The 17789-nt window shown below is 40.1% G+C and overlaps 1 long non-coding RNA gene across 1 annotated transcript; it reads right to left on the reverse strand.

Moving 5' to 3' along the window:
* Nucleotides 1-909: 909 nt before the first annotated feature.
* LOC110739353 lies at nt 910-1358 on the reverse strand. Its single transcript, XR_002514772.1, has 3 exons — nt 1257-1358; nt 1031-1125; nt 910-952 (listed from the first exon to the last, which is right to left on the reverse strand). It is a non-coding gene; the product is annotated as an uncharacterized LOC110739353 (long non-coding RNA).
* Between the last annotated feature and the right edge of the window lie 16431 nt (nt 1359-17789).

A 17789-nucleotide genomic window follows, 5' to 3' on the forward strand; every position in this document is an offset into this window, starting at 1 on the left:
TCATATTTTATTTCATTAATGAAAAAAAAAAGCTAGAGGTAACATTCGCAAAAAATTTATCTAATGGATGGAAATTATTTTTCAGTGTTTACATGGAGACAAAATGAAAGATTAGGAGGGCGGTTTCAGTTATATAATTAGCTATTGATAGGTAATGATCCCATTAGTTTAGTAAAATAAAAATTGCTAAGGATGTTATATACACAAATGACAGGAGGTATTACCATAAAATACTAATTATGACACTAATATAATTGCAGCTATAAAATTTAGCTGATACAAATAAATGAATTATGCAAACTCTGCAGTTGTGAATTACGGCAGCATAAATCATGAATATAATTATCATTCTCAAATTTCCATTAATATGACAATAACTTGAACCAACAGTAAACTCAAATTCATATAGACAGCTGTTATAATTACTGTGATTAAAACAGATAAAAAAATTTGATTTGAGACGAGACAAGTGCCAAGTGATGAGTGTACAAACTAACATATATACACTTGTATTTCTGCTAAGAATTGCAACACGTCACAATGGCCATTATCAGAAAGTGCAAGAAGACAATAAAAATCATAGAACCATACAGATTTAACAATCAACCCATGTAAGCTATTTCTAGTTCAAAGAAAATATTGTGATTGGAGACATTAGTAGCAATTGTCCCAACATGTAAGAAGATGATAATACAAGAAGCCTCAGGAAAAAGGACAGAAGTTTAATAAGCACCAGTTACTAGACATTATAACACCAACTATAGTAATCTATTGTCATTACCTATACCATAACATTTGCATTACCATAACCAACAAAACAACCAAAAGCACACTTATTTGCAAGTTAAAAATCAACCAATTTTCCAATAATCAGACCAAATCAGAAATTAAAGATAAAAGAAGGAACATGGCAAGAACATAAAGGCGAGAATCCCAAACGAAAGAAATTAACCTCACAGTTCTCGAGGAATTAAATGTTTTACAAACGAAAGAAAGAGAGGTAGAAATGCAATAGAAATAGCGATTATACCTGACTCCATTGTTGAGCTACCAAGCGACCAAGAACACCAGGTCCAACAATTAGCAAATCACTCTCACCAACTACCACGGACGATGATGATGTTCCTGATTAACATTAAATAGTCAATTGATTGAAACTTTTTAAGTGTATAATTGTCGAAATTGGAACAATAATTGAAAGGGAAGAGAAAGTAGCGAGAAAGAGGAAAAAAGAGAGATAAAGATAGAAGGCTTACTCAAAGATCAGGGCACGAAGCTGGAGTTTGAGCGACATTAGCTCAGCAACTCTCCACCACCGCCATCAATTACAAATCAAAACTCACCATCGTTGCTCTCCACCACCGTCAACAGTTACAAATTGAAACCCTAGAAATCGAAAAAAAACAAATTTTTGAATGAATTTTTTCGTGATTTTCACCTCAAAATCGGCCTCAGAATTTTTGTTTTACCTTGCTTATTTATGTGAGATGATGATGGGGAAACTAGAGAATTGGGGGAAATTGAGAAAATGGAGAATTGGGGGAAATTAAGGAAATGGAGAAATAGGGTGAGAATGGGTACTGTGAGAATGAGTGGAGAAAATGGGTGAGAAAAGTAAAAATGTGTTTGTTCAAAATTTTGGTGAAAAAATTAGAGGAAACAATGCGCGCTTCAACCTAGCTAAAATTTTCATGATACAACACTACCGTTGCATTAGCTTTCATTTTTGTTAAAATATCTAGGCTATTGCAACGGTTCTTTAGAGCCGTGGCAATAGCTCTACCTCTAAGAGCATTAGTTTTATATCCGTGGCAATAGCCTACTCTATTGCAACGGCAATAAAAATACCGTTGCAATAGGCTATCTATTGCCACGACATTTGGATAAGGCGTTGCAATAGCTCATTTTTTGGCGTTGTATTTGATCGAAAATGTAGTAGTGAGTGGAGGTCTTAATCTGTGCCTGTGGACCAAGTAGAGGAATCACGTTTGAGGTTCTTTGTCTCCCTTGTTCTTGCTCGATTGCTAGTGGAATCACACTTCAAAGGTATAATTCTTACTCTTTATGTGTTATGCATGAGATCCTTAGTTAGGTGCTACATGAATATGATTCATGATTATTTCCGCTGCGTAGTACCTATAATTCCCTACAGATACACTTTCCAAACCTGGACAATGTTATCCGGTTGCACCGGTCGTATTATCTACACAATGAAGTCGGAAAAATCCTGACCTTTCACTTCCTTTCTAGGTTCAAAAGTGATTTCAAGACTTTGCATTTCAATAGCCCATTTCAACATTCTGTCGGATGATTTCAAGGTAGACATTGGCCGCTTGAGGGGCTGGTCGGTGTAAATTACCACCGGATGGGCCAAAAAATATGGCTTCAATTTCTTGAAGGCCATATACAGAGCAAGGCCAAATTTTTCAACCATGGGATACCGGAGCTCAGCATTTTTTAGAACATGGCTAATGAAATAGACCGGGAGCTGAACGTTGTCTCTCTCAGCAAGGAGAACAACACTGAGGGCATGATCTGAAACGGCTAGGAACATGTATAACACTTCTTAGGAAGTGGGCTAACAAGCCTTGGCAAAGAGTGCAGGTGTTCTTTTAGCCGTTGAAAGGCCGCCTCATCATCATCCCCCCATTCAAATCTGGGCTTCTTCCTGATTGCTTGGAAGAAGTAATGACATTTGTCACCTGACCGGCTGAGGAACCTCCCCAATGCCGCCAGGCAACCGGTTAGTCTTTGCGCTTCCTTGATAGTGCGAGGTGACTTCATGTCAATTACTACCTGTATCTTCTCAGGGTTAGCCTCTATCCCCCCTCTGATCATCAGGAATCCGAGAAACTTCCCAGACTCAACACCAAAGACGCATTTCTTAGGATTTAACATAACCTTATGTCGCCTGAGTGTGGTGAAGGTTTCTCGGAGATCAGCAAGGTGATCCGCCTGCTGCTTAGATTTGACTATCATGTCATCTATGTACGCCTCCACATTCCTCCCAATTTGATTAATGAAGACCATATTAATCATTCGCTGGAATGTAGCCGGCGCATTTTTCTAGCCAAATGGCATCACCGTGTAACAGAATAACCCCTGATCAGTGACGAAGAATGTCTTCTCTTGATCTTTCTTCCACAGGGGTATCTGATGGAAGCAAGAGTAGGCATCCATGAAACTCATCGAGGCATGCCCTGCTGTCGATCGACCAGACTGTCAATCTTAGGAAGCGGATAACTGTCCTTGGGACATGCCTTGTTGAGGTCTGTGTAATCAACACACATACGCTAGGTACCATTCGGCTTCTTCACAAGCACTACATTCGCCACCCAGTCGGGAAAATTACAAGGCCGAATGAACCCAGCATTTAACAACTTTTTAACTTTGGCAGCTGCCGCCTGACTTCTTTCTTCACCGTGATTTCTTTTCTTTTGCCGGATGGGCTTTTTTTAGGATCCACGGCGAGTTTGTGAACAACAAGATCCGGGCTGACGCTTGGAAACTCTTCCACTTCAAAGGCAAAAATGTCTTTGAATTCTTTTAGCAGAAGGTACAAGTCTGCACCCAACTTAGCATAAGCAACTGTCCTAACCTTTACAGTACGCTCCGGACGGCTGTCATCTAGAGGTATATCAACATGTTCTCAAGCCGGTTGGGGTCGGAGCTCATCTGACCGTTCACCGGTCAGTGATTGCTATTTTTTCTCTTTCTTTACCTCCACCAGCAGAGGTGCCTTTCTTTTCTTTTCGGCTGCTGGTGGGGCTGGTACTGGGTCGGCATCATTGACATTGTCAAGTTCTATTGGTTCCTGGCCGTCTGGGGCCACAATATCTTTGACGGCTGAGAGATAGGACTCCCGGGCCGTCTTCGGATCCCCATTCAAGGAACCAACAGAGCCGTCATCCCTCCCATACTTGATGAGCATGAGGGAAGGGATGAACACAGCCTTGGCTTCGTTGAGGGTTGGCTGGTCCAAAATAATGTTGTAGGCGGTCAGCTCCTCGATGACCAAGAATTTGACGACCAGGTGTCGCCATTTTCCTTTCTCACCCATCCGGATTGGTAAATAAACCCTTCCGACTAGGTAAACCATTCCACCCCCAAAACCAACCAAGGGGTTGGTAACCGGATGCATGCTGCTAACATTGTATTTCAGCTTTTGCAGGCACCGGAGGCTAATGATGTTTGATGAGTTGCCGGTGTCAATAAGGATCCGTCCAACCAGCTGGTTGGCAACCTTACATTCAATGACAACCGGGTCACCATGCGGACAACGGACGCTGCCCCTGTCCTACTCAGTGATTAGGACGTCTGGGAAGGAGGAGCTAGCAGACGCCTGCTCATCATCATCTTTGCCTATCTTTCGAAGATGGCTCTTGGTGCCTCGGATGGTTGGGCCACCGCATGAGAACCCGCCAGCTATTGTGTAGATCGGCTCCTTGTTAGTGTCCGAACTACTAGCCGGCTGGGGTGTCTTAGACGACTGCCCCGAGTTCTTCTTATTAGTCCCTTTGGACTTAGAAATGTAGGACTTTAACATCCCCTTGTCAGCCAAACGGTCCAACGCCTGTTGAAGGCCTTAAACAGTCGTTGGTGTCATGGCCAACTTCCTCATGGTATTGGTAGAATTTATTTTTGTTCCTTGATTGAATGATACTCTTCATTGGATTCAGCTTCTCTAGGGACAGCCGGTCCATAATTTCCATGCGGATGGAGTTGCAGTCCTTGTTAAACTCGTACTTAGGAACGTACGGTTTAAATTATTTCTTCTTCTTCTGGGACGGCTGGTCAGAGTCACTAACCGCCCAGATTTCATTTCTTTTCTTGCTCTCTTCTTTCTTTTTGGTCGGCTAAGCAGGCCGGCTGTCTTTTAGCTTGTCAGACTTCTTTGAGTCCGACTGATTACAAGGTGAGTAGAGGTCGGTTGCTTGAATGTAGCTTTCCGCCTCCCTCAGGGCCGCCTATAAAGTGAAAGCCCCTTTTATGACTAGGTCGAACTTAAAAGTTGACCCGTCACTCAGACCCTTGAAAAAGTCTTTAAAAGCTACCTCATCAGACATTCCTTGGATCTGAATTCAAATCAGATTGAACCGCCTGACATAGAAGCGCAACCCTTTTCTATCCCCCTGCTTAATGGTGCTCAAGTCAAGACTTGTTTTCTTAGCAGGGATGTTCATTAAGAAGTTGGAAGCAAAAATGAAGGCAAGCTTCCTGAAACTATCAATGGACCCGGCTGGCAAGTTGCCAAACCATTGTTGGGCAATGCCCTTCTAAGTAGCCGGGAAGCATCGACACCAAGTGACATCATCCAACACTTGTAAGTGCATGAGGTTTGTATATGCCATGAGGTGATCTTCCGGGTTGGTGGTACCGTCATAGGTACCTACCAACACATTTTTAACCTTGGCCAGCTATGCCGCCTCGGTTATCTCCCGGGTGAACGCACAAGGTTGTTCACCCAGGCGGAGCAGACGGAGCTGCCAGTCCAGTGGCTGGACTGTGTTTTATGCCGCCTGACCTCCGGAGAAGGCCAGCTGCATGAAATGAGGAGGATATTAACCGTAGACCTGATAAGGTACATATGGCACAGTCTCAATCATTTGAGGGCCAGAATGGACGGTATTACCACCTGTCTAGCTCTCATGCAGGGAAGGTGCATTCCCTGCAGAGGTGTTGTTGAAGCTGTCTGGAAAGTTCAACGTAGAAACCGACTCAGACAACTGCTGATTTCTCTTGTGTGTGATGATCTCCCGGGCATCAAGAGTTGATTTTTTGCTTCCCACCGGCTGTTGAGTCCGGCGAGTGTTGTTGGTATTCCTCTTAGGAAGAAAAATTTTGGACCAATCAATGGTCCCGGCTACCTTCTCCTTTGGATAAGGAGTCGGCTGCCGATCTCTAACTGAATTCCCCTTTTCCAGAGGAGTCTTCTTAGCCGACTGACCCCTGCTTGGGCCAACCCGGCTTTTAGTGATCAATTCTTTAATTTCACCCTTTAAAACTTGTCATGAACCTCATGAGTTCGTCTCGGGTGACGGGTGCTGATCCAGCTGCCATTTGGGTTTCCCTTTCGGCCTGCCCAAGAGGTCGACTAGTACCGGTCTGGGTGACACCCCGCTCTAGAGTGTCTCTGGGCCGGATGCGCTTCGTTATCAGAGAGCCATCATTGGCTGTATAAGTTTCGACCTGAGGATCTTCATCCTCCTGGTCTGTGAAAACTTCCGGGTCATCGCCCAGACGGTTAGGAGGTGGTACAGACTCTTGAACCATCTTCGAGGTAATCTCCCCACAGACGGCGCCAAATGTTTTGGGTGTTTTTGTCCCTCGAGAGAGTTACATCATGAAGTCTGATCCGGTTGAGTTGTACCTATAAAACAACAGAGACTCTGGGTGGTTGGAGCTCCGCCTCCGACGATCAAGTTAGTAACTTGAAAAAGAGTAAAGAATGCGGAAATTTAGGTGGGGATCTGCTTGAATTCCAAGCTCAGGTGTTTCTTTGATGAGAGAGAATATGGGTGTAATAAATGATTGAATAATGGGGAATATCTCCCTATTTATAAGGTCATTGGAGAATGTGCCCCATCTAGGTCACTTGACCTAGATTTTAGTGGGATGCGCCGTTTTCCGACACTTCTTGGGATTTGGGCCCTTGAAGGCCGCCATTTCAAAGATGTATCCAAATGGGCCATGTGTCAAGAGGATATTAAGCCACGTGGGCCATCCTAAACTCGACACGTGGCCTCCTCTCATTGGTCCACATGTCTAGGGTATTTTTACCCTAAACAGTATGCAAATACATTTCCACATTTGTTAGTTTTCTCCTTGAAAACTTATTTGCAATCGATGGGTCTTTCACCCTTTATGCAAATTATTCAAGTTTCAAACATGATTATCAAACATGGAGTCTATCTTGGATTTTTATGGCCTCTAACCCTTATTCGAAATTTGGATTTATCGTAGCTATCTTACAGGACATTATTCCTTTACTATCGAATAGTAAATAGTATACTTGTAAGTCATAGGTTTATTTCTAATTTAATAGAAATTTATAGAATTCAATCCAAGCCTTTAGTGAATTCTATACCTATATGGGGCAATTGCATCAACCACAGAGTTTCAAGGCGCTTCCAAAGCCCTTTTATTATGTTAATCTTACTCCAACATTTCTGATGTTTTGTGAGTAATGAATTCTCTTTTAAGGCACTTGTAATGTCCTTTTGAGTATTCTTGATCAAACATTCTCACAAAGCCCTTTTAAGGTCTTCCGAGATTCTCATTTCTAGTTTGTTTCTAAGCTCGATGGTCATCGAGTTCATTTTCCTCCAACTTGTCGTTTTGGAAACGTGTTTTTTTTTTTTGTAAATAAAGAATTTTACTACTACAAAACTTGGAAAAATGACCCCCAATTAATGAACTGTTATTTAACTAACGGGTCTGTTTGATGTAAGAAATCCTATATTAATTGTAACGGGTCTGTTATGCGTGTTAGGAAAAAAAAAAAATAAAATAAAATAAAAAATAAGAGAGCCGTTCTTTAATCTTGAGGGTCTCTTACCTTTCCCCCCTGACTACACTACACCGACCCTTTATATTTTTGGTACTCTTTTTTAATTTTTTTTTTTTTTTTAAATTTTTTTTGTTACTGTATATCATTATTTCTGTTAAAATTTATTCACCAATTCTCTCTTCAAAACCTCCGCCCAAGACAAAGCCCAACCCCAAATGAAAACCCTCATCCTCACTTTGTGGATCCGCCGTCAACCCTTCACTTACTCTTCCCTTCTCCATTGAATCAAAGCACTTCATTTATCTCCCATTTTTTCTCAAGTTTGAGAAATCGTCAAGTTAAAGGGAGATGTGGAAAAATAAACAACATAGACCAACAATTAATTCATCATCTCTACAAAAATTATCAATCGTATTCAATGTTCCCTTGTATTGAACCTTATTCAATTTATCAAAGGCAGAAAGAAGCTCAACCTCCAATGCTAATGGATCTGGAATTTTGAAGAATTGTTGTATAATTGATGGCCTATCTTCTGAACTAAATTGAGGTAATTGATCTGTAAATTGGTTTTTATTTTATTATTATTGACTATGTTTTCAAATTAGTTTTCGAGTAGAATTGTTCATTACAATTGCTTCCATCTTCGTTGTGGCTGTAGTCCTTTCTTCGGGTCTCGCTTGCAGGTTCATTTCTCTGAATTGGTTGATTAATGGAGGTTTTGCGGAGATTGTTGTAGTAGTTTTTTGGAGTTCATTCACTTTTACAATGAAGAGTTGCAGGTGTTCTTCTTGATTATGATTAACTGGGTAACTAAATAATTATGTCGTTTATAAGTGTTTTAGCAGTATTATTATGTTATCTTAATCTATGAATGTTACATAATTAATTAGCTCCATAATTTTTCTTATTTTTGTTGGATAACCAATTAACCATTGTACGAGTAATACTAGAGCTTTTATAGCATTTTCATTAAGATTGATTTTTTTTTTCTTTTGGTCAGATTTTCGTGATGTCATCAAACAATGGAGAAATGGAGTATTGAAGCCATTATTAATGTTAATTATTATTGTAAATTTCACATAAATTTTTATTTTTTCAAATTTTATGTTGGATGATTTTTTTGTATCACATAAGTTTTAATTTATTCCATTATTATTTTCAATTGTTTTATATAGTGTACTCTTACAATTTACTTCGTATGTTCCGTCAATTTTTGTATTGCATAAAACATTTTTGAAATTCAAATACGAGCCTGCCAAAAAACAAAAAAATTTAAAGCGAAAAGAATTTTTATTTGTTTTTTTAAAAAAAAGTTTGAGAACAAACATACCCGTTATTTGACAGAATAGGTTTGTTTGATGACACTAAACAGACCCCCTATCTCAAACATTAGGTCTGTTTTTCTTCTAAACTATTAATTTTATAACTTACATAACATACCCGTTATAACTTACAACGGGTCTCTTCGTCTTCCGAAACAGACCCCCCACAAGAACGGGTCTCTTTATCAAACAGACTTCTGAGATAGAGACCCGTTGTGAGGCGGTCTTTTAGGCATATTTCAACGGGTCTTTTTGCCAATTTTTGTAGTAGTATTATTACCAAAAGTAAAGAGTTACTACCCATAAAAAGTAGCAACTACAAGGAATGAAAGTTCAGTACAAGCCCTCCGAAGGCAAAACAAAGACAACAACTACGGAACCCCTAAATAACAAAGGAACCGAAGCTACAACCAAAAAGCAACAGCAAACCAAGAACAACAACAACAGCAGCCTAGGGACAACAACCATAACAACAGCAGACCTAGACAACACCAACACCAGCTGCCAAAACAGCAATAACTAGACCTGGCAAATGGGTCATTCGGATCGGGTATGGGTCGGTCAAGTTCGGGTCAAAAGATTATCGGGTCAAGTTCGGGTCGGGTCGGGTCATTTCGGGTTTCGGGTTGATTTTGGGTCGACTGATAATCGGATCGGGTCGGGTATCGGGTCAACAGTTTGGGTCGGTTCAAGTTTGGGTCGGGTCAGTTTGGGTCGGGTCAATTTTCGGGTCGGGTCAGTTCGGGTCAGGTCAATTTTCGGGTTCAATTTCCGGGTCAACTTCTAGTCGAGTCCTATTCGGGTGATTCATTGGGTTAAATTCAACTCTGTATATATATTTATTTATTTTTTGACGAAAAACTCACTATATTTATTAAGGCTATTTTTGTCATGGATTATAGTAATTGTTTGACTTTTATTAACTTTTTTTTGTGTGTGTGTGTTTAGAACTTTAGGCTAAGAATCACTCTCAGGATCTCCTGAAACTAAGAAGAACTAATTGAGTTATACCTCACTCTTTTATTGATCTTAGTTTTAATACGTACTCTTATCATCATTGTCATTGTTGTAATAATTTCTTTGAATTATTCTTGTACTCCCTTCGTCCCAAATTACTCTTAACGATTTGACATTTTGCACTATTTACACATCTCACTTTGACCATCTTTTTTAGCTATTATATGAAAGTCAATGTAATCATGTAAGATGTTGGGTCTATTTTAATGTATAATTTCCTAATATAAAATTTTTATACTACCTCCATTAACTTTTATTTGTAACTTTGGGGTATTATTTGTGAGATATAAAATATTCCAAAATTGCAAAAAAAAGTTAACGGAGGTAGTAACTTATATAATTATTTACTAAAAGAAGTTAAAGGTCGGGTCATTTTCGGGTCAGGTCAACTTCGGGTCTCGGGTCAACTTCGGGTCGGGTCAGGTCGTTTCGGGTCTCGGGTCAACTTTGGGTCGGGTCATCTCGGGTCGGGTCGTTTCGGGTTGGGTCATTTCGGGTTTCGGGTCAGTTCCACTTCGGGTCGGGTATGGGTCGGGTCGGGTTAATTCGGGTTTTGGGTCAATTTCAGGTCACTGGTTTTGGTCGATTTCGGGTCATGGGTCGGGTCATTCGGGTCGGGTCATCAGGTCTAGGTCAGGATTGCCAGGTCTAGCAATAACCAGAAAAGCAGCAACCAGAAAACAGCACAGAACAACAGCAACTAGAACAGCAGCAAGTAGAGCAGAAGCCAGAACAACAACCCACCAGCTGCCACCCAGATCAGCAGCAGCATCTAGGAACAGCAACACCAGAACCACCAGCTGCCACCCTAACCACTGCAGCAGACCAAAGCAGTACACAGCACTGCAACAGCAACAGAGAGCAGCAGCAACAGAACTGAAACAGCACTGTAGCAGCAACAATGCAGCAGCAAAACAGAAACAGGACTACACCAGCAACACCAACAACACACAGTATTGCTACAGCAACAAACAACAACAGCAACACAAAAGCAGCACTACAATAGCACAAGATAGCAACAACAACAGAATAGAAATAGCAACAAAGCAACAACAGCAACCCAACAGTAACACCAGGCTGCTGACCAGCTGCCACCAAACCAGAATAAACCAAAAACAACAGACAGCTGCAACACCAGAATTCAGTGAAGCAAAAGCAGCTTCCTGTCTGTTCCTTTACACCTAACAGCAACATGATAAATAATGTCATGAAAGACAGTTTCCGCAGTTTTACAGTCACCTGTAAACCTCAAACTATTCCTTTGCAGCCATATACTGTAGATAGCCTCAGCAAAACACATAGAGTATACTCTACCCTTGCTGCTAGACTTCCTACGATTCTTAATTATCCATTGCTGTTCAATGTGAAAAGGTTGAACTGCTTTTTTCACATCAAAAAGCTTCAAAATCTGTTCCCAAATAGTCTTAGAGTAGGGATAGCAGAAGAATAAGTGAGAGACAGTTTCACAAGAGTTCTGGCAGAAAAAGCAAATAGGATCACAACTTACATTCCACTTGACAATTCTTTCCTTAGTGGCAAGTTTGTCAAGCAAAGCTAACCAAGTAATGAAAATACTCTTAGGAGCGGCTTAGTTATTGCAAACAATTCTTTTCCACCCCACTTTAGGAGCCTGGGGTCGAATCCGGGCATAGAGTTTAGAAATACTCATTTTCCCATTTTTCATAATAGAGGACCAGCCACCAATATCATCAATAATATCTCTGCAAGTCAAGATTTTCTTCAAAACCCAGGAGCATTTCTTGGGAATAGTGGCAGTCCAAATATTCCTATTGTTGAAATAATAGGTATGCACCCATTTCACCCACATATTATCAGATTTGTGAGCAAGATCCCAAAGCACCTTGCAAATAGTAGCTTTATTCCAATCACCAAGAGAGGTAATGTTCCAGCCACCACAAACCTTAGGAAGAGTCATATGATGCCAGGAGACAGGGGCCTTTTTTGCATAAGTGTTCTTCCCAGTCCGAAGGAAAACCCTGAACTTAGTTTCAATTTCCCTAAGAATCTTCTTAGGAAGAATGAAATCTAAGCCCAATAAGCCTTAATACCAAAGAGAACACTTTTGCTAAGCTGTAACCTGCCAGCATAAGACAAGTGTCTAGAAGTCCAGCATCCAATCCTAGCAGTAACCCTTTCAACCAAAGGCCTACACTGAGCAACAGTAAGCTTTTTAGAAGACAAGGGAAAACGTGTTACTTTCTAGAAAGACACCACTTAGAGCAACAAACACTATGTTTTCAATTCGGTTGTGGAGGTAATGCCCATGGTCTCACTTGAATGCTTACAAAGAGACATGTGTATTGTCTTTGGGTAAAAGTTCGTTGTGATGAAACAAACAGTGAACTCCCACTTGAGCTATCTTAGCCTTTAATGAGCCATTAAGCTCCCACTCTACCACCTAGCTCTTGCTAAGCCGGTGAGCTCCCACTTAGTCACTTAGCTCCCACTGAGCTAGTGAACTCCCACTCCGGCTAAGAGTTTTAGACATATACTTGAGAAGACATTTAGAAATTCATTCTATTCATAATTAAATATGGCATCCTTTCTTAGCTTCGACATTTTGTTTAGTGTAACATTAGTCCTTAGTGCAAATCTTAAGAACTTTATAGGAAGGGATGTGATCCATCATTGTTCGAGTCATTTTTAAATGGCATCGAGGTCTCTGTGAAGACACACTATGTTCTTTGTGGAGTTATTTATGAAAATTTCACTTTTATAACTTTGTGATGGTCACACTTGGCTCAAGCAAACATCGCTCAATCTAATCTAGACGTTTTATTATCTTGATAAGTTGATTATGTACTTCACTGAACTCTTGAACTATTCAAGGTCAAGTTTGTTCACGTTTGATGAATATACCCATATTCTTTCAAATTCTTTGTGAAACGTTGAAGTAAATGAATCCTCTTTGACTTTCGGAGTCAATTGTCTATACCAAGAATAATAGCTCTTTAGTTTGTCGGTTTCAACAAGTAAGCCTTGCTTGTGATAGAACGATTCTGAATCGATCAACTATCAAGAGCCTATCTAATAGATCCTTGAGTATGTTCTTGTTTATGTGACATTGCTAAAGATGTTTGAAATGCAAATAAAGCCCATAACTTGAACTTAAAGAGTTTATCATGTTAGGGAAATGTTTGTTTATAATCAAGCATTCTTGACTCAACGCTTGGACAACCATGCCCATTCAAATAAATTTGCAACTATTGCACATTGCTTTTAATGTGAGTCTTTCCATGTGTAAACGGATCAATTGCTGATTATGGAACACAATAACCATTTATTTGTTCCAGCCTTAGCTTAAAGGTCTTTAAACAAAGCATACGTCCTTACAACTGATGTAGCACCACTTGCTTCATTCTTCGCTTGTAAGTAGATTAACATAGCTTATCTTCAATAGTTTGAAGTCACTTTCAAAGTGGAACACTCAAGCAATATCCGATAGTTGTGAAGATAATGAATTGCTAAGTTGACTACAATAACATGAACTAATGGGTTGAAATGGAATCAAATTCCTTTTCTTCGTTCCTCATTTCCTATATTTCTTATCGTACTTTATCTCATAATATTTTAAGAACCATTTCTATAAGAGTCTTTGACTTTTGTCATTTGTTAGGCATAATTAAGCATGTAATGCGCCGTAAAACAAAGTTCCATGTTATCCTTTAATTCACGCTTGAATTACTACATCAATGAGTCCTACTCATCTATGTATTAAGCGAAAAGATATGTTGGTTGTCAATATTGACAATTTGAGTTTGCAACTCAATACTTCATGTTTTATCAAAACTACTTAGTATTTTGAATACATGATGTCCGACCGTCCTTTCGGATTTTGTTATAAAAGTTATTTATGAGAATTGTTTTTGAGAAATGCTTTACTTTTCATTGAGAACCATCTCAAAGATTTCCTTTACCAATCATGTAAAACAATACAATTTGATTTGGAATTCTGCAAATATAAGTGCAAAGTTTAACCATTTATCAAGTAAATAACATAATAAGTTTGAAAATTAAAAGGTATTCATGCAAATCTTCAATCTTATTAAACATCTTATCCACGCATTAAAATTGTCCCCCATTTGGCGAGAATAAGTCGATTCCAAGATCCAAAGAAACAAAGAGGGGTTAAGCATGTTTTGGCTTGTCTTAATAATCAATCTCTTAAGGTAAGCAACGCTTTGCTAATGGCTCCAAGCCACTCTTGGTTGACTAAATTGTCGCTTCTAATGCTCTCTCAACAATTTATTCACTTTGCCACTACATGTTAGGACTCCATCACTCATATCGTTGAGTAGAACCAAAACCAACTTGCATACTCGGTATGCCTTACTTCCTAAGAGAGGTAGTGATGCCTCGCTTTGGCGTAGCCCACCACTACACTCGCTCGGCCGGTAAGTGTTGTTTTGGAATGACAAGTTTTTACTCAATATTTAGGGACCTAGGATTTTTATGTTGGTTGATTTAAGTGAACTTATTTAATCATCACAACATTCGAAATCCTAAATATGCATCTAACATAAATTCATATACATCAACATATATATATATATATATATTGTTGGGGTTTGGTGAGTCCGACTCATTGCGGAAACAACCCCGACCCAAAGAACCACTCGTAATTAATAAAACCATAAAGCATAAATAAATAAACACAAGAAAAAGGAAGAACGAATCATACCCTTGAAGCGAGCTTCACCCTCTCAAAACGGGCTCTTACTTGAAAGCCTTGAGCACCACAAATGTCGTGCCTCCAACGGAATCCACCCACAAAGGACGAACACGACTTTTAAGGTCCGCTACCTTGGAGTTAGCAAGGTCCGACCAAAACCGGTGTTAATGGAGTTTAAGAGTTTTTCCCAAAATATGGAATGCTCTTTCTTACTCCCACTCAAGCACTTTACTCCAAATCCCAAGATTGGTATTTATAGAAGAATGTATGAGTGGGAATTTCTATCCCATCAATGTGGGATCATAAAATTCCACAAATTAATTTAAAGCTAAATTAAATTAAACTAATAATAAATCTACAAGTGGCATTACCATGTGAAATGGGTTGGTGAGGACCACATGGAGAGTAGGGGACCATACTTGCTCCCCACTCAATACTCTCCTTGTGCCACATGTCCTTACCCACTTGCTCCCATATTCCTCAAGCTTCCCCATAGTGACCGGCCCTATGGCCCAGCCACGAGCCCAGCCCGAGCCCAGCCCCACACCAAGATGCGGGCTGCTGCTGTGCGCGCAAGCCACGCACTTGGTGCGGGGTTTCTGTTGTGCGTGGCTGCTAGTGCGTGCGCTGCTAGCACGCTTAGCTTGCGGCAGCTAGATGTTGCACGCACCACGTGCACGCGGCTGCTAGCTGCTGCTGTGTGTGGGTGCTAGCACGGTGTGCTAGCACGCACCTAGCCAGCCATGCTAGGCTCTGCTTGGTGCGCTTGCTAGCCACCTATGCTTGGAAATTTTTGCCCCTAGCATTCGGATGCTCGGGGCATTCCGATGCTAGGGGTATTTTGGGAATATGGTCGATTTATTATTACTTTGCGCTTCTCGTCTTTTTATTATTTTTGACTCGACTTTCGACGATCGGTTTCGACACTCCAAGCTCAAATTACCGACGTCTAAATATTTAATACTCGGGCGACGAATTAATTTCTTCCGAATTAATTCGTCGAGTCGGTTTGTATATTTTGCTTGGGTGTGACCCGAAGGGTTCAGTCAAGATTAAGCTGTATTATTAATTATATTAATAATACTAATCGGAAGCGACCTCCACTCAGGCATTCCGATCACTTGACCTTACTAAATATATTAGCTTTCTAATAATTCTGAACCCGCTATCAGAATAATACACTTGTTCGAAGGACGCCATTCCTTTTAATCTCCCACTTGTCCTTTCGGACAAGTGTGTATTTAGTGTATAGCCCCTTTCCTATGTCTCTTCATGTCTCTTCATGAACTACAGAGTAAGATTACTCGTCATCTCTGTTACGTCGAGAAGTGTTTCTCGAAATCCGAGTTTGACTATCAATAAGCAGATGATTTCTAAAATCCATCTGAGCACGGCCATGCATTTTAACAGTCTCTCTCTTTGAGAGGCCTTGTAAATAACAAGACATGTTCCCTATTGTTAGTAGAGGGACATTTCCAGTCTTGTAATGTAGCTTCTCTTACTAAGAGGACCTCGCCGCCCGATATCTGCCGTTATAATCCCCAGTTACGGCAGACGTTTGGCGAATACCAAAGCGGACTAGTACTCAAACAAGAGACCTCCCACTACTCATGGTCAAGGAAAAGAGTTCCGATAGTAATAATGAGAAAAATACTTATGACGATTTTAAATCTCTTAAAGTATTCTCATAGGTCGATCCAGTATGGTTCAAAACAATAGTTGTGAAAATGATTTATATCCTCATAGCAGAAGAAACGGTGCTATAAATCATACTACACACTAATCTCTAATGGTCATTAATCGTCCACAAAAAAATATGACCTTGATTAGGGATAATTTTCGATTAAAATATTCAATGTTCACTTAATAGGTGTTTCTTTATCCAAGCCGTTGACTTGATACCCTATTTTGAATATTTATTAAAATCGAATGGACTCATTATTTAATTCTAAACCACAATTAAATAGAGACGGAGTGAATTAAATTGCATGAAAAAATTTTAATTACTCCAAAAATTTAATGGTTCTTCATAGTGCTTTACATTAACGTTGTCCAAAATTTAATTAAAACACTATAATATGGAAATCAAAGCCAGTTTACGACATGCTTGATTCCCATTGCCTCAATGTGTTTGTTGTGCTTCACTTGAGACAAGGGTTTAGTAAGTGGATCGGCTACATTGTCATCCGTTCCCACTTTGCAAATTCTTATTTCACCCTCTGTCTTCCATTCTCAAATCATGTGAAATCGCCTCTTGACATGTATGACCTTTTGATGTTCTCGTGGCTCTCTAGCCTGAGCAATAGCTCCATTGTTGTCACAATGGAGGTCTATTGGACCCTTGATGGAGGGTACAACACCAAGTTCATCAATGAACTTGCGAATCCAAACTGCTTCCTTGGCTGCCTCAGACGCTGCCAAGTACTCGGCTTCAGTTGTAGAATCAGCGGTTGTGCTTTGCTTTGCACTCTTCCAACTAAACGCTCTTCCATTGAGACAGAATATGTATTTGGATTGTGACTTGGAGTCGTCTATGTATATCTGGAATCTTATGTCGGTATATCCCTCAACAACCAATTCATCTTTACCGCCATAAACCAGGAATTTATCCTTGTTCCTTTTCAGGTACTTCAGAATATTCTTGGCCGCAGTCCAATGCGCCTCTCCTAGGTCTAATTGGTATCGGCTCGTAGCCCTCAAGGCATACGATACATCCGACCTAGTACATATCATGGCATACATGATCGATCCAAAAGGCGAAGCATATGGAATACGACTCATCCTTTCTCGCTCATCAGGTGTCTCTGGACACTGCTTCTTGCTTAAGGTTATGCCATGTGACATGGGTAAGTGCCCTCTCTTGGCACCTTCCATTTGGAATCGAGCTAGTACCTTATCGACGTAAGTACTTTGACTCATTCCTATCATCCTCTTTGATCTATCCCTATAGATCTTGATGCCTAGTATGTATTGAGCCTCTCCCAAGTCTTTTATTGAAAAACATTTCCCGAGCCAAGCCTTTACAGACTCTAACAACGGAATACTATTTCCAATAAGAAAAATGTCATCAACATATAAGACTAGGAAGGCGATGTCACTCCCACTGACCTTGTAAACACAAAACTCATTTGGATTCTTGATAAAACCAAACTTACTGATGGCTTCATCAAATCGCAGATTCCAACTGCTTGCTTGCTTTAATACATAAATGGACTTCTTAAGCTTGCATACCTTATTAGGATTGTTC

Source organism: Chenopodium quinoa, unplaced genomic scaffold (assembly GCF_001683475.1).
Source record: "Chenopodium quinoa cultivar QQ74 unplaced genomic scaffold, ASM168347v1, whole genome shotgun sequence".
Classification (NCBI taxonomy): domain Eukaryota; kingdom Viridiplantae; phylum Streptophyta; class Magnoliopsida; order Caryophyllales; family Amaranthaceae; genus Chenopodium; species Chenopodium quinoa.